This window comes from Myotis lucifugus, unplaced genomic scaffold (genome assembly GCF_000147115.1).
Source record: "Myotis lucifugus unplaced genomic scaffold, Myoluc2.0 scaffold_217, whole genome shotgun sequence".
NCBI classification, from domain to species: Eukaryota; Metazoa; Chordata; class Mammalia; order Chiroptera; family Vespertilionidae; genus Myotis; species Myotis lucifugus.
In genome coordinates, this window is record NW_005871265.1 from 1402005 (window position 1) to 1421146 (window position 19142).

Genomic DNA, 19142 nt, shown 5'->3' on the forward strand with positions numbered 1-19142 from the left:
AATCATCTATCAAAGGACACTTAGGTTATTTCCATATCTTAGCTATTGTGAATAATGGTGCAATGAACTAGGGGTACATATATCTTTAGAAATAAGTGTTTTCAAAAATTTCAGGTAGATACCCATAGAGGGATTTTGGGGTCATATGATAGCTTTATTCTTAATTTTTTTTTTAGTAACTTCCATACCATTTTCCATAGAGACTGCACCAATTTATATTCCCATCAGCAATGTACAAGGGTTCCTTTTTCTTCACATCCTCTGCAACACTTGTTATTTATTATCTTATTGAAAACTAGGGGCCCAGTGAACGAATTTATACACTTTGAAAGAAACTGTGGGCCGCGAGGCTACGGTGGGCACAGGAGTGGGTCTTGGCCCACCCTCTGCACCCCCGCCTGGCCCCTCCTGCCCCAGCTCCCCATACCCTGTCTGCCAGCAACTCTGCTCCCACTGCCGCCACTCCCACGTGATGACAGCGCTGGTCCCCACTTGCACCCGCTGATGGTGCAGAGCAATTGGGGCTGGCTCCAGCAGCGGGTACAAGCAGGGCTGGCACATCAGCATGTGCTAGTGGCGGCTGCTGCCCGATTGCCCCTGAGGAGCAGGGGGAGGGGGAGAAGCCTTCAGGGGCAATCGGGGCCAGCAGCCACCACAAGCACCTGCTGACAGCACTGAGTGATTGGGGCTGGTGCCGGGCACTGGCAGTGGGTGCAAGTGTGGCTCTGGTGCCAGCAGTGGGTGTGAGCGGGGCCAGTGCTGGCAGCAGGTGTGAGCACCTGGCAGGACTGCAGCATGCGGGAGCAAAGAATTTTCAGTAACCACCAGAGGCTCACCCCAATGACAGCAACTGGTACCCCACCTTGGACTGGCACTCCTGCTCACCTGCTCTACTATCCTGCTGTGGCTGATGCCTGCCATGTTCTGTGCTCTGCCGCCTCTGCCAATGCCTGCCATGTTCTGTGCTCTGCCGCCTGCTGCCAATGCCTGCCATGTTCTGCGTGCACCCCCTAGCGCATGTCATAGCGACCGGTTGTTCGATTGGTTGTTCCACTATTCAGTCTATTTGCATATTAGGGTTTTATATATATAGACTAGAGGCCCAGTGCACAAAATGCATACACAGGGGGGTGCCTTCAGCCCAGCCTGCATCCTCTTGCAATCTGGGACATCCCTCTCACAATCCAGGACCGTGGCCTCCTAACTGCTCACCTGCCTGCCTGCCTGATCGCCCCTAACCACTCTGCCTGCCTGTCTGATTGCCCCTAACCACTCTGCCTGCCTGATTGCCCCCTAACCACGCGCCTGCCTGCCTGATCGCCCCTAACAGCCTCTGCATCGGCTCCCGCCACAGTGGCTACATCAGGAAGGACGTCCGGAATGATGTCCGAAAGGTAGTTTGGCTGTCCAGTCTAATTAGCATATTATACTTTTATTATTATAGATAGCTGTTGTAACAGGTGGGAGAGGGTACCTTGTGGTTTTGATTTGCATTTCCCTTATATCGAGTGAAGTAGAGCATCTTTTCATATTTGTTGGCCATCTGTATGTCTTCTTAGAGAAAGTATTTGTTCAGGTCCTCTGCCCATATTTTAAGTGGATTGTTTGTTTGTTTATGGTGGTGTTGAGATATAGATAATTCTTCATATATCTTAGGTATTAACCCGTTATCAGAAGTATCACTTGCAAATATCCTCTCCCACTAGGTTAGTTGATTTTTGTTTCGTTGATGGTTAATTTTGCTGTGCAGAAGCTTTTAATTTGATGTAGTTCCCTTTATTTACTTTTGCTTTTATTCCCTTGCCTTTGGGGTCAAGTTAAAAAAAAACAAAAAACCTCTTTCAGACCAAGGTCCATAAGTTTAGTAACAATGGTAACAATGTTTCCTTCTATGTATTTTATTGTTTCAGGCCTTATCATCAAATCTTTAATCCATTTTGAATTAACTTTTACATGTGGTATCAAATAGTAGTCTAGTTTTGTTCTTTTGCATGTGGCTTTCTAATATTTCCAACATCATTTATTGAATAGGCTTTCTTTCTCCATTGTACCTTTTTGGCTCCTTTGTTAAATATTTTTTGACAGTATATTTGTGGGTTTATTTCTGGACTCTCAATTCTGTTGCATTGGTCTGTGTGTCTATGTTTCTGAGAATATCATACTGTTTTGATTATTGTAGCTTGTAGTATAGTTTGAAGTCAGGGAATGTGATACCTTTGTCTCTGTTCTTTTTTTCAGGATTACTATGGCTATTTGGGGTCCTTTGTGGTTTCATAACAATTTGAATATCTTTTGTTCTATTTCTGTGAAAAATACTATTAAAATTTTTGTGGGGGTTGGATTAAATCTGTCTTTTGCTTTAGGTAATATGGCCATTTTAACAATGATAATTCTCCAATCCCTTAACATAGAACATTTTTCCATTTTTTTTATCTTCTTTAATTTCTTTCAACAGTCTTGCAGTTTGCAGTATATAGATCCTTCCATTTCTCTGTTAAGTTTATTCCTAGGTATTTTATCCTTTTTGTTGAAATTGTAAATGGGATCTTTTTACATTTCTTTTTCTGATATTTCATTGTTAGTTTGTAGAAACACAACAGATTTCTGAATATTAATTTTTTATTTTGCAAATTTACTGTATTTGTTTATTGTTCCTAATAGTCTTTTGGTGGAGTCTTTAGGGATTTTTATACATAGAATAATGTCATCTGAAAATAATGACAGTTTTACTTCTTTATTCCAGATTACATTCTTTCTCTTGCCTGATTGCTCTCATAAGACTTCCAGAACTATGTTGAATAACAGTGGTGAGATTGGGCAAACTTGTCTTGCTCCTAATTTTAGAGAAAAAAACTTTCAGTATTTTACCATTGAGTGTGATATTAGATAAAGTTTGTCATATATGGCCTTTATTATATTGAGGTACTTTCCTTCTATGCCCAGTTTATTGAGTGTTTTAATAATAAATGGATGCTGTAGCTTAACAAATGTTGAACCACCCTTTCATCTCTGGAGTGGATCCCACTTGATTATGATGTATTATATTTTTAATGCATTGTTATAGTTGATTTTCTAATATTTTGTTTAGGATATTTGCATCAAAGATATTGGTCTACAACTTCTTTTTTTGTTGTTGTAGTCCTTGCTTGGTTCTGGAATTAGGGTAATGTTGGCCTCATAACATGAGTAAGTACTCCATTTTAAATTTTTTGGAAGAGCTTGAAAAGTTTGTGTGTTAAATCCTCCTTGAATGGTAGAATTCATGAGTGAAGTAACCTGATAATCAACTTTTGTATTGGGGAGTTTTTTATTACTGTTTGATTTTCCTACTATTGGTCAGTCTATTTAGGTTTTCTAATTCTTCATGATTATATAAATATAGGAAGTTATATATTTTTCAGAATTTATCCACATCTTCAATGTTATCAAATTTGGTTGCAAATAACCTTTCATAGTATTTTTGAACATTCTTTTGGATTTCTGTGGTGTCCATTTTAACCTCTACACTTTTATTTCTGATTTTATTTATTTGAGTCATTTTTCCTTAATGAGTCTAGCCAGAGATTTGTCAATTTCATACATATTTTCAAAGAACCATCTCTTTGTTTCATTAACTTTCTCTGTTGTCTTTTTGTTCTCTATTTCATTTAATTGTGCTCTATTTTTTTATTCCCTTTTTTTTTTACTGACTTGGACTTCATTTATTCTTTTTTTTAGTGCTTTAGGCATAATGTTAGATTATTTAAGATTTTTCTTGAAGAAACACATTATATTTAGCATAGAAAGTAATAGAAACTCATGAGAAATGACTAGCAGAAATGACTAGATTAAGGTATGTGTTCCTTAAAAAATATTATATACCTGAGGAAATGGCTGTATTATCACTATTTCTATCATGAAATGAAGCAGATGAACATGGTAATTATAGTAATTACGTATCCTATGCCAAATCCTCCTGCAAAACACATACAAACTTTTAATAGTACCAATAAAGCATTTTTAAGCCTAATGTAGTAACCAAATCTGAATGTCCAGTCCAGTCCTTTCTCCCATGCAGCAGACTTGTATTTAAACTTGGCACCTACTTCTAAATACCTCCAAATTTTCTTAAATTTAAGGCTGTTAAAAAACAACTCATGTACTCTCTCTATGTATATCCCTTCCAGTTTTCTAGAAATAGAATTTTATATTTCTTTAAACAACTGACCAAGACACTCCCCTACCACCACCACTTTTTATCTTAGACATGCGAGGCAGCCACTTTTCTGAGGAGAAGGGATAATGGAATACAGATGGTTTAGTCTCATTTGATTTTGTTTGGTTGTTATTGCTCCTGTGGTTGTTTCCTGGAAAGGTCCTGAATCTCTACAGCATCTTTAACTCCCTGCGCCTAGGAGATTGAAGTCACTGAAGAATGGTCAAGCCATTTTGTATTGAAGCCAAGGAGCAGTGATTGAATTCTTATTATAAAGTACTATACAATAAATGCTTACAGCTCAAGAATAATTGAGAAACTTACTGCTGACAACAAGCTCTCAATCTCACAGATGAGGCAGATCTACAAGCAAGAAATTAATATAGATCAAAGGCATCATGGATGAGGCTTCTGAATCAGAAATCTTGACTAATTCATATATTCACCCTAATGAATATATATGAAAAGAAGTAGGTTCTAAATTAGTTATAATTTCTTTAGACATCTATCAAGTAGATTTATTTTAAAATGTGCCTGACATAACCCATTTAATTCTGTAGTTAATTTTTTTTATTTTAATTTTTATGTTGATTGTAAATAATGTTTAGTTATTAACTTCATGGTCAGTTATAAGATTTTTTAATTTGAATTCAGAAATCCTTCAAAACTGTGAACTACTGTAAAATATTTAGCCAGTCATTCTCAATATTTCTCCAGCATATTATTACAATGCAAATTACATTTGGTGGTTGATAAATTTATTCTGTTTACTCATTTGATGAGATGAAAGAGTAACAAATAACTTCCTAGATGTAATTGCAACTTTCCAAAGGTTAAATGAATACTTTACTATTAGGAAGTGTTTACTGGTATAATAAAGAAATGAACATTTGTGATCTCAATGAAATGAATAACTTAATTTAAGAAGTAAAATGATTCTAATATTTCAAATGTTTATTTCTGTTAAGGTAAGCACACTCAACAAGTGTTTTATCTACACGTCATTGATATGCAAATAACCATGTTTAATTTAGCTCTTTTCTTAAAATTTCATATGCCCTAAAATAATTTCAGAAGTCCAACTTACAAAATCTTTGCAATTCATTGATGAATGTTTAAGAAACAAAAAATTTCAAGAATATAATTTTTTTATTACTTGCCTTAGAGTAAGTTCTGTAGTGGATAATTTTAGGGACTCATCTCTTAGATACAACTAAATCAATGTTGCCTCAATGTTTTCTGTTACTTACATCCGGATATACAGCTGAAATGAATGCCTGAGAAGTAATACACTAATGATCAGCATAGCCACTACACTTCATTTTAATGCCCATTTTGTGTTATTTTAAGTGCTTATAAACCATTTTCATGATAAAAAATAAAATGCATTATTGCCATATTTTTTTTCATTGTCAGCATGGTTAGCAGCCTTGTGCTGTACTTCCGGATGAAGATAAAATGTGCAACATTGTCACACCACACACTGTGCCGTTAACTTACAACTGAGCACCAGTAAGAAAATATAAAAGGCATTTTCTTAAGAATATGCTTATGCTTAAAACCAATTTAACTTTATCAAAAAATCTTTGTTTCCAAATAAAGAAGCAAATATTCCATTAAGAACAGAGGCCTAACATGTGAATGCCATTTACATGATTAAGCAGTGATAACACACTGTTCTGCATTTAATTCCCACACACGGTATTGAACCAAATGTGAAACTGATACTTTGGTGACATTAAATATCCATAGCTTTGAAATGTGCTGCCAGTTAATTACTACCAAAGCCATGTGCTTCAGAATTTTCTATTCACCTCTATTCTGAAGCTCTTACTATGATGTTAAGACAAGGACACTAAAGTGATACAAAACTGTGAAAAGGAGGGAAGCATTTAAAAATCTTATGCAGAGTGGAAGGGGTGGGAGAAACCGGATAAAAATCTCATGCATACTAATCGCAAAGTTGGGCACATTAACAGAAATGAAACTGATCTCTGACTCAAAAATGAGATTCAGAATTCATGTTCAAAATTGTATTGTTAGCAGTATGACAGGTTCCAAGCCATGAGCATAAGCCAACACATATTTAAATCATTAACATCGCTCTTCTACTCGAAACAGAACGGAATGGATGATTTAACTGATAATTATGTCAGAAATTAACCAACGCTGGAAAAAACTTTCATTTGGGATATCCTGTTGATTTCAAGTTGAACATGACTGCTCTGTTCCATCCAAAGCACCAAAGACCAAATGTATATAAGCAAAAATTACTTACGTGGCGAGTCTGATTTCTCTTGCCAGCACGTCACAATGATGTAAGAAAAGAAGGAAAGGGACAAGTTAGGCCTGTTGACCAGATTGCTTTCCCATATTAACAGCTAGAACACTTGGAGCCAATTTATTTGACCAGCTGCCAACTAAAAAATGCTTCGATCTTTAGGATATGCCTTGTTGCTCCTTTCCTTTTTGTTGTGTAATAATACAATAATGAATGATCCCTGTCCAATAAAAATGTGGGAAATTATACAGGTTTATTATAAAGATAAATCATCTGTGATGTCACCACCCAAAAAAGCCATCCATGAACTCTGGTGTGTATCCTTCTAGACTCCTTACTCCCCACCCCTACGCTGCCACCCTACCCAATGTCCTCAAGCCTTCACTCTGCTAAGTAAAGACTTTACTAAAAGTTTTGAAACAGCAACAAAAGGTGAGGCAAGGATAAGAACTCAAATATTATCTACACTTTTTTTATTAGGCCATAGGACTGATGATGTCTCATTTTAAAATATATTGATCAGATAAGATATACCAAGAAAGTTAAGGTTATTGACTGCATAAAAATCATATTGAAAACCATTTTAAACATATTGTCTTTAGAAATATTAAAGGACATGTATTTCTTTATCTGTTGGTAAGCACCACCTTCCACTGCATAAACCTCAGAAGTAAACTTCTCATGCACAGCATGGAGGAAGATCAATCACTAAGGGCTTGGGTTACTTGGGAAAATTTAAACCTATTTACAATGTCAAGCCAGGCATTACAGCAGCTGTTATTATTAGTTTTAAATCATTGAACAAATGTTTTGTAGTTGATTTCTACCCCTCTGTTCACTTGAACTGGTGAGCTGGAGTAGATCACAAAGATCCCTGAATGTTGACACAGTATTCTACAGTATGAACACACCACTGTTTACAATTCCTTCATTCACACTCAGTAACTCTCAATATTTTCCTTTGAGACAAATGCTAGTGAAAAAACTAACTTGGCCATCAGCATTGTATTTCCATAAGCGATCGTTTTTCAACTTTTCTCAGACTGGTGAGTGTGATGTGCAATCTTGTCTTTCAATTGTTAACCACAGATTAGATTTGCTAGTTAATAACCTTAAAATCAATGGAATAGAAGAGTATATATTCTTGTATCTGAATTATTTTGATCATCTTTGTATCTGTGAGATTTATCTATGTTGTTGCATTTGATTGTTTACATTTGCCGTGTATTTCAAAGACTATCCAACAGTTGATGGACTTTTGAGCTGTTTCCATTTTTGAATTAATATGAATAATGCTAATATGAATATACCATTCATGTTTTGGTGAATATATGAACTAACTTTTGGGAGTTTATAACTTAAATGTGAAATTACTGGGTCATGAGCAAAGAGTAGGTTTAACTTTAGTAGATATTGCCAGTGATCTGAAATGGCTATAAATATTCAAACTCACACCAGCAATTTATGTGATAATTTTGATGCTATAGTGACAATTGTACATTTTATTTTTCAATTGTTTTATACTATTATATGAAAATACCATTGATATTTTAAATATACCTTGTCCTCAGTTACCTTGTCTAAATCATTAAATAAATCTAATAATTCCTATCATTTTAAAATTTCCTACTTATATAATTATGTTATATAAAATAATATTTTTTTTCTTAAATTTTTAATGCTTTGATAGTTTTGTTTTTTTTATGTAGCTTTGGGAACTGACTAGGACCTTCAGTACCCTATTGAGTGAAATGGTGACAAGGGACATTCTTATGTACATAACTCAAGGAAAAATACTGAATATTTCATCATTAAGTAAAGTACTATAATTCATCACTAAGTATGAAAATATGTTGTCAATATAGTTCATCAGTTTAAAACTGTACTGTACACCAGAATTTAATACAAAATAACATTGAATGTAAACTGTAATTGAAAAATAAAATAAAAGTCTCCTATTCTTAGATTACTTAGAGTTTTTGTCATAAATTTTTGTGAAATTTATATGTAAATATTGATAGTATCCATTTATTTTCCATAATTTTGTTATGAGATTTATATTTTCATAAATATAAATATGTGTGAATTATATTTTAATCCAATCTTAACATACCTAGAATTCATCCTAGTTCTTGGCTATACAACTGTATTTCATATTTTATTATTGACATACAATTTTTGCATCTATGATCATGAGAAATAATGAGATGTTAGCCTGTAATTTTTTTTAATGATTTTGCCACATTTTGGCATGAGAACCATGCTGGCTTTGTGAGTTGGTGAGTGCCCTTTTTATTTATAATCTCTAAAAGGGATGAATAAGGTTGATATGCCTTTCTTAAAATATTGGAAGAATATACTAGCTAAGGCTCTGAATTCTCTTTTGAGAATGTTTTTAATTAAAGATTTATTTTTTAACAGGTGCAGGACCATAGAATTTTTTTTTATTATTTCTATTGTGTTGGTTTTATTTTTACTTTTTTTAGGTCTTTTGCCCATTTTTAAATTGGATTGTTTGTTTTTTTGGTGTTAAGTTTTATAAGTTTTTTATAAATTTTTTGATATTAACTTTTTATCAGATGTATCATTGGTGAATATGTTCTCCCATTCAATATGTTGTCTTTTAATTTTTTTGATGGTTTCCTTTTCTGTGCAAAAGCTTTTTAGTTTGATGTAGTTCCATTTGTTTATTTCTTCATTTGTTTCCCTTGCCCTTAGGAGTTGTATCAGAAAAAATATTGCTACAGTAAATATCCAAGATTTTACTGCCTATGTTATCTTCTAGGATTTTTATGATCTCAAGTCTAACATGTAAGTCTTTTTTAAAAAGATTTCTTAAATTGATTTTGGAGAGAGCGGGAGAGAGCCTTTGATTGGCTGCCTCCTGCATGCCCCCTACCAGGGATCAAGCCCTCAACCTAGGCATGTGAATGGAACTGGTGACAGTGCACTGGATGACACGGAACCACCTGAGCCACACAGGCCTGGGCTAACATTTAAGTCTTTAATCCAATTTTAGTTTATTCTTGTATATGGTATAAGAAAGTGGTCTAGTGTCATATGTTTGCATGTATCTGTCTAGTTTTCCCAACACTATTTATTGAATGGATTGTCTTTACTCTACTGTGTGTTCTTGCCTCCTTTGTCAAGTATTAATTGACCATAAAAGCATGGGTTTATTTCTGGCTCTTGATTATTTTCCATTGATCCATATGTCTGTTTATATGCCAGCAGCATGCTGTTTTGATTACTATGGACTTGTAGTCTATTTGTGTTGGTTTTAGCCACATTTGTTTTTCAAGGAGTCTGACAATTTTTATTTAAATTTTCAAATGTATTAGCATACAGTTTTTTAATTTTGATATCTTATTTTATTTGCATTATTTGTAGAATTTTATTCATCCTGTGGGTAATTTGCATTTTCTTTTTTCTTGTTCAGTCATGCTGATAATTCATCAAATTTATAAATATTTTAAATAAGTCATTGCTTTTAGAATGTCTATTGTGCATTTCTTTCTTATTTCACTGATTGTGCTAATATCTTTATCTTTTCCTATTTATTTGTATTTAAGTTGCTACATTTTTTTTCTGCTTTAAATCATAGCTTAGATTGTTGATTTTCAACCTCTCTTCTTGTCCTTTATATTAATTTAAAGCTGTAGTTCACCCCAATCACTGCTTTAGTTGTGTCTCATGTTTTAAAATGACGTATTTCAACTTGTATGGATATATGCATAACCCATAGATACAGACAATAGGGTGGTGAAGGCCTGAGGCAGGTGGCAAGGTGGATTAGAAGGGGTCAATGGGGGAAAAAGAAGACATATGTAATGTTTTCAACAATAAAGATTAAAGAAATGGGAAAATAAATAAATAAAATGACATATTTCCAATAATATGTAGCACAGTATTATATCTCATTTTTATGTAGAAATAAAATAAATAATATAATGACACCTTGATAAGCATATGTGATATATTGATACTATTTGAATAAGCACACCTCTCGGCAAGCTTTAGATTATAACACATAGGATCCCAGTTCTGTTTGTCTTGAAGGAAAGCATTTTCCCTATTTTCAGAGACAAATAAGAAAGGCCAAGACTGTGGTTTGCTGTGATAATTATCATATTGAAACATAAACCATTTCCCAAGGCAATATATATATAATTTTCCAGTTTTTCCCTGCCAAAGGGACCAAATCAAGGATACCATGTCTGGATTTTTGCCAAGGAAACCATTGGATTTAATGACATTATTTTATAGATAGAGAATCTAAGAAGCATGCTGATAGACAAGTACTAGTATGTTATGTCCCTGGTTCATTCTTGAAATTACAATTTAGCAAAGTTAATCTATGATACTTTATGTAGTATACAGTAGCCTGGAATGGTTAATGTGTTATCCAGCACTTAACTATTATAAACAGTGCTTAAGCAGAAGAAAATGTTATCAGAAAGAAATGCAAGATTTGATTACTGTCAGAGCTGACGACACATACTCACCCCTCTGTAAATGAAATTAAAACCAACGAGGAAGGTCTAAATCTCAAACAATTACAATGAAATGCATTTAAACGTCAAGTTTGCACATTACATCATATGGTAGAGCATTCTGTCTTGTACACAGCACCAGAGAAAAATCTCTCAGCTCAGATAAGGCTCTAGATTATCACTCTATTGGATCAAAATAAATTATAACTTTATTCCACAATTAAATCCGCTAACTTACTTAAGACTTAACCCTTCCTATCATCTATCAGTATGAGATCATTATTCTTTATTACCTGCTCAAACCATTTGTCTTTCTATTACCGATAATTATCCAAAGGTACCCTTTTATTTCCAGTAAGTCAGCTCTAATTACCAGTTTCCTATTTGCAACATCACTGCATCACTAAGAGCAATAGACCTTTATCAGCCTGTCCTATATAATAAAAGGCTAATATGCAAATTATTCCCGCTGGGAGTTCCACCAACAGGGAGTTCGACCACTCTCTATGATGTGTGCTGTCCACCAGGGGATGGGGCAGAACGAAGGAAGGCCCTGGCTGGCAGCCTGCAGCCAAGGGAAGGAAGGCCTTGATCAGGCCTGATTGCTGGCCAGGCCTAGGAATTTCATGCGCCAGGCCTCTAGTAGAGTTAATATTAGCCATAATGACAGAGCTTTCAATATTCTAAAACCAAATTCAGTTTACAGCTCTATGGTTAGTTGTAACAGTGATAGTTCCTGTACAATTACATTAATATATTTTATTAAATGTGTAAAACATTTGTTCAGATAATTTTTGCTCATAATTTTAATATTCTTCACCATTTCCATTAATCAATGACAGATAGAAATAACAAGAAATGCTATTCATATTTGAACTATGTCTGCTCTGAATTGTGCTGGATATATACATACACATTCATGTACAAGGTATTCAGTTTTAATTCATTTCACCTTAATCTGACAAAAGATATCTTCATATTGACTTTTTGACACAATGACTAAGAACACTAGTTTCTTTTCCCCTTTTATTAACCATTCAGTTAAAGGAAAAGTTTGCAGAAACACTATCCCAAAGGAAAAATAATAATTGGTGATAGATGAAGAGCAAGTGTTATCTATATTTAATGTAGTTTATTTTATAAGAAGACATTTAAAACCCTAGTATCTAATTGTTATTCAATTTGCATATGCAACTTCACTTCCATTGTGTAAATTAAATATAAGCAATTAATTTATTTTCTTTATGATAAAATTCAGACAACATAAAATGTGAAGTTAGGTTTCATTTATTTTTATCTGCATCTCAGTGTGAGGTATAAAACAGGTTATTCCCACTTTGCAAGTAGAGAAATCAATGGAAAATATTGTTAATGATTACAATATATCTCAACTCCTTGTGATTTCTCACATATAGTTTGATCTTGTACCTTAGCACTGGTATCTGAACAAAAGAGCACAACTAAAAAAAAAAAGCACAACTAAAACACAATAGATTTGTGTTGGGACTTCTTTGGGGCTCAATGAATTGATATAAAATAATTAATGAATTATGTAAACATAAGTAAGTAATCTATCCAATCTGGGTGTTTAATCTTCATCAATTAATTGGTGATAACACCTAAATCAATTGATTACAAAAATAAAATTATTAACCAATATAGAAGAGCTGTCCTAAGGGAAAAGCCTTCAAATGCTAACATATTGTTAAAACAAAGTTTGTTTTCTTTCTGACTGCTAGGGTGGGTCCATCCAAACTTTTCTTTTCATCCTCAACCACTTAAATCTTCCATCTCTATGCTTTTCCTAGCTCTACTCTGACAGGAAGGCCTTTTTTCTTCTTTGCAATCCAAATTCTTTCTATTCTTCATGACTCATTGCATTTATGTCTGTCTTAATTTTTCTATCTGCACTCACCTCTTTTATTTCAAACCCACTATCTTATGTTTTAGTCAAAAACAAAGTTGCTATCTTTTTTGAGTAAGATTAATGTTTTTTACTCTAATTACAGTGAGACAGATTGGTAAAAGAGTTCCATGTTTACTTTATTTCATTCTTTATTCAAATACTGATTGAGTATTTATTAAGCATCAAGTGTGTGCCAAGTTCTGTTTTTGCCCTCTTCATGAGAGCAAACAAAAATTCCTGCCCTCATAACATAGACACTTTGGTCAGCAGAAATGACAATGAAATAAATTATTAGTGAAATAGGAATTATGTCACATGGTGGTAAGTGCTATAGAGAAAAAGTAAAGCAGATCTAATATTAGAGAGGATGACATAATAATGCTTATAATGCAGAGACTGTTAATTTTCACTCATATCCATCCCTGTCTTTTCCTGTAGCTAGATACATGACTATCCCATTAAAAAGTCTACAGCTCCCCATCTCCCTCCTAATTGAGAGCAGTTGGTGATTAAATTCTGGTCAATAAGATATTAGATTAGTAGTAGCGTCAGCTGCTGAAATCCCTTTTTAGATGGCACGTGACATATGCCCTTTGCTTTCTTTCTTCATCACCTTCTATACTTGGCTTCCTGATAAGGATGGCTGAAACTCTAGCCATAATCTTGGACCAGGATGAACAAGAGTCACATCCTAAGATCACAGAACAATAAAATGAAAGAAGCCTCGGTTTTAAGTTCATGGAATAGAACCACAATAACACCCTTGAATTTGCTAATTCTGGAATTTTTTGAGAGAGAAATACATTTTTATTTAATTTAAGCCATCTTTCTTTGGGGTCCCTATGATAAGCAGATGGACCTAATCCTAAGTGATATATGTATCTGAAGGTAAGATTTTAACTCACTGATAAATTATAGGGCTTGACATATTATTAAAGAGGAAAAGAGGGGTTTTCTGCATTTGCAGCTGAATCTGTTTGAACACCATTTTAGGAGCTCGACAAAGAGACATTTGTTCACTCTTCATTTTTCCATTCAAAGCAAAAATTCACAGGTATTCAATTACAATTTCTTTTACCGTGAAACACTTTGGTAACTGATAGACAAAGTTTACTCAGTCGCGCCCCCGCCCCCCACATGAAAGTATAAAAAACAATCAAGCATGATTTCTAATTAAAGAGAAACATTTTAAAGTTGATACACATACCATACATTTCTCCTCCCACACTGAATTTGAAGCTCAGTTTATTCATATGCTCTTCTAAGATCAATGGCCAAAGTAGCATGCTATGAATTTGACTTGATTCACATTCCATGAGGAAAATGCACACATCTACAGTTCTCAGGGCTTCTCAAGCTTGAACAGCATGAAAAATACAAATAACTTAAAGAAGAACCAAAAGAAACCCCACTTTTATTATTTTGTTTAAATGTGTTTAGAAAACATAAAAAAGTCAAACTCCGTGTGCTTATATCTCATACAACCATAAAGATCAAAGCAAATCTTCAATTTAAATTAAAACAAAATTTTGAAGTTAAAAGAATTTCAACCAAAACTATTAATTTAATGTGACAGATTATGTTACTTTGCTGAAACTCACTGACTTCTTGAAACATACCTATGTACAACTTTTTTTATTGATTAAGTTATTACATATGTGTCCTTATCCCCACATTACCCCCCATTCCCTCCACTCATGCCCTCAGCCACCTGGTGTCTGTGTCCATTGGTTAGTCCTATATGCTTGCATATAAGTCCTTTGGTTGATCTCTTCCCTTTACCCCACCCTCCCCTACCTTCCCTCTGAGGTTTGATGGTCTGATAAATGCTTCTCTGTCTCTGGATCTGTTTTTGTTCATCAGTTTATGTTGTTCATTATATTCCATAAATGAGTGGGATCATGTGATATTTACCTTTCTCTGACTGGCTTATTTCACTTAGCATAATGCTTTCCAGTTCCATCCATGCTGTTGCAAATGGTAAGAACTCCTTTTTTACTGCAGCATAGTATTCCATTGTGTAGATGTATCACAGGTTTCTAATCCACTCATCTACTGATGGGCACTTAGGCTGTTTCCAAATCTTAGTTATGGTGAATTGTGCTGCTATGAACATAGGGGTGCATATATCCTTTCTAATTGATGTTTCTAGTTTCTTGGGATATATTCCTAGAAGTGGGATACTGGGTCAAATGGGAGTTCCATTTTTAATTTTTTGAGGAAACGCCATACTGTCCTCCACAGTGGCTGCACCAGTCTGCATTCCCACCAGCAGTACACGAGGGTTCCTTTTTCTCCATATCCTCACCAGCACTTGTCATTTGTTGATTTGTTGATGATAGCCATTCTGACTGGTGTGAGATGGAACCATGTTGTTGTTTTGATTTGCATCTCTCGGATGATTAGTGACTTTGAACATGTTTTCATATGTCTTTTGGCTCTTAAGGGCAGGTCTTCTTGAGCATATTACATGTATCTGCTATTCAAAGTTTTAATTTATTACTGCTAATCTGCCTTCTAACTACATTGTTTTAAAGTTCATATCGACATAGTTTCGCTTTCACTTGAGAGTAAGTCATGTTTTATGAATTAAATTTGCCTCTGATGACTTATTTTTAATGTAAGAGATAAAAAGAAATAGTATTAATATAACTGCAAACCAAAAATTAAACATAAAAAACATATGACAGATTTCCCACTAAGATGAAATAATATGTACTAGATTTAAGCTCTTTCTAATAAAACTTATAAATGAACAAAATATATGGAATGACTCTTCTCAAGATTTTAGATACCAAGCCAGCATGGACACTGTTCTCAGAGAGACAGGAAACATGACGTGAAGTCTATGATTGTTTATGGTGTGAATACTGATTAGCACATGTATGATAACTACCTGAAAGGATTATAGAAAAGAGTGTCCAATGTTTACAAAATGTTGAAAATTATTTCTATTCTCAGCAATGACAGTGGAAAATTTCAGAATTCATAGGTGTTCAGTTAGAGTATTAACAAGGGTCATATCTCATTAGAAAAATTTAAATTTCTAGTTCTGTTTAAAAAGCTTAAAAGCAAGACCCATAAAAATGAAACTGTTTTTAAATAAACCATATTCCAGAAAAAAAAACACTGAGAATATTTTTAGTAATACAAAAATATCTAGCTTACAACAATATAAAGTTCAAAATGTCTGATATTCAATCATAAATTACCATATATGCAAAGAAACAGGAAAACACAACCCACATGAAGAGAAAAATAAACCAATTGAAACTGACCCAGGAATGACAGAGATGGGAGAATAAGAGATGGGAGGTACTAATATGGTTATTATAATTATATTCCAAATGTTTAAGTAGCTACAGAAAATATTGGACATGTTAAGTAGAGACATAAAATATATGTTTAAAAAAATAGACTTGTAGCCCTAGTCAGTGTGACTCAGTGGATAGAGCATTAGCCTTCCTACAGAAGGGTTTTTGGTTCTATTCAAGTCAAGATCATATACATGGGTTGAAAGTTCATTCCCCAGTCCCAGTCCTCTCTCACATCCTCTCCTCTCCTCTCCTCTCCTCTCCTCTCCTCTCCTCTCCTCTCCTCTCCTCCCCTCCCCTCCCTCCCTCCCCTCCCTCCCTCTATCCTCCCCTTCCCTCCCCTCCCCTCCCCTCTCCTCCCCTCCCCTGCCTTTCCCTCCCCTTCTTCTTTTCCTTCTTCTTCTTCTTCTTCTTCTTCTTCTTCTTCTTCTTCTTCTTCTTCTTCTTCTTCTTCTTCTTCTTCTTCTTCTCCTCCTCCTCCTCCTCCTCCTCCTCCTCCTCCTCCTCCTCCTCCTTCTCTCTCTCTCTCCCCCTCCCTCCCTTCCACTCTCTTAAAATCGATAGAGCCCTAGCCGGTTTTGCTCAGTGGATAGAGCATCAGCCTGTGGACTGAAGGGTCCCAGGTTCAATTCCAGCCAAGGGCACATGCCTGGGTTGTGGGTTTGATCCCCAGTAGGGGGCATGCAGGAGGCAGCCGATAAATGATTCTCTCTCATCATTGATGTTTCTATCTCTATCCCTCTCCCTTCCTCTCTAAAATCAATAAAAATGTCCTTGGGTGAGGATTAACAACAACAACAAGAAAGATTTCTAGTAATAAAAATATATAATGGCTGACATGAAAATACACTGGATGGGATTCACAACAGATTAAACATTTCAGAAAAAAAGGATTAATAAACTTTTTAATTAATAGCAATAGAAACTAAATGAAACACAGAAGGGAAAAAAACTAGAAAAAAAGGAGTGCTATTGAGCTGTGGGACTATTTCAAGTAATGAAATATATTTGTAATTAGAGTCTCCAAAACAGGAAAGATTAAGGGGCAGAAAATTGTTGAAATAATGATAGATAATTTTTTCCAAAATAATAGAAATAATAAAGACATAGATCCAAGAAACTCAAAAAGTCCAAAGCATGAGAAATATGAAGAAAATTACACAATAGCACATTATATTAAATTACTTAAAATAACTAATAAAGAGGAAATCATAAAAGTAATGAGAGAGAAAAAAGGATGCATTATATACAGGGGAATGTAGATAAGGATGACAGCAAATTTATCATTAGGAACAGTGCCCACTAAAAGTCATGGAGTAAGGTCTTTAAGGTACTAAAGAAAAAAATCAAAATTGTCAACCTAGAATTCTTAACCCAGAAAAAAATGTCTATCAAAATCAAAATTGAAACAAAGACTTATTCAAACATACAAATTTTGAGTAAATTCATCACCAGCAGACCTGCTGTATAAGAAAAAAATATAAAGTAATTCATATAGATAGAAAGAAAGTGATATCAGATACCTGTATTCACACAAAGGAATCAAATCGTGGGAAATGATGACAACATAGGTAACTGGAATGAATTTTCTTTTTATTATTTGGAAAGATATCATAGACTTAAAAATAAAACAGAAACTTAATCCTGTAAAGTTACTAGGAGAAAATATAGGATTAAATCTTTATAACCTCCAGTTAGACCAAATTTCTAAGATGCTACTCTAAAAGCATGATCCATATAAGAATAAATTGACAAATTTGATTTCACCAAAATTGAGAATGACTGTTTTTGAAATATGCTATTAAACAAATGAAAAAAAACAAGCTACAGAATGGGAGAAAATATTTTAAAAATCTAATAAAGACTTGTCTCAGAATTTATAAACAATATCAGATTCAATAATAAGAAAACAAAGAACCAAATAAAAAATGGACAAAAGATTCGAACAGACACTTCACCAAAGATGATATGTGAATGACAAGTAACTATATAAGATAGTCAACATCATTAGTCATTAAAGAAATACAAATTAAAACCAAAAGTGCCCAATGAAGGCCTTGAAATATGAATGTTTTTGGTAAAACAATAAAAAAGTACAATAAATATATCAAAAGTTAAGACCAATCCTTATGTTCAACAATCCTAATGTATTCCTATCATTTGAGATGCAAAAATATCAACCCTAAAATTAAATTATTTTTAACTTATTTAATTAATAAATGTCAAAGGGTTTTATAGAAGTGGGTAGGGAAATGTTGAGAATTTTATAATAGAGAGGTAGTGAACCATCATGATAGTAAAAGAAATCAGATAATGTATTTTTTCTGACATCTTGCCTTGCATAGTCTGATGTGAATATTATAGTGTCTCAGCTGTCATCTGTCCAAGGATATCACCTAATACGGGTATAACAGCACCCATTATCCTTTTAATCTACTCTACTTCCCATGGACACTGGTGGACTTTTCTCAGATACATGATGCGGAAGGCAAGCAATAAGTTTAACATTAAGAACACCATTATATTTAACTGCTGGTTTTTTTGAATTGCCCTTAAGATAAAGATATCTCTACCTCTCACTTAGTTTCACCAGACTAGCATGGTTCTCTAATTAATTGTACAGAAAGGAAACGTGAAACAGAATCTTTGAGCCACCAAGAAGTAGTTTAAAACTCTACTCTGACTTGTTCTCCTTTGGTTATTAACTGAAAACACCCTTGATCAGTAAGATGGACATAAAAAAAAGCAGACAAAAAAAGGAAAAGACATAAAATTAAGATATGTAAGAGCAAGAAAATAATTGAGTTACATATGGCAATGTATGTATTTTAACAAGATTATCATAACTTTATATCATCAAATAAATAATTTATCTTGTATAATAAAAGCCTAATATGCTAAGTGTCCAGTCATCTGGTCATCTGTTCAACCAATCAAAGTGTAATATGCTAAT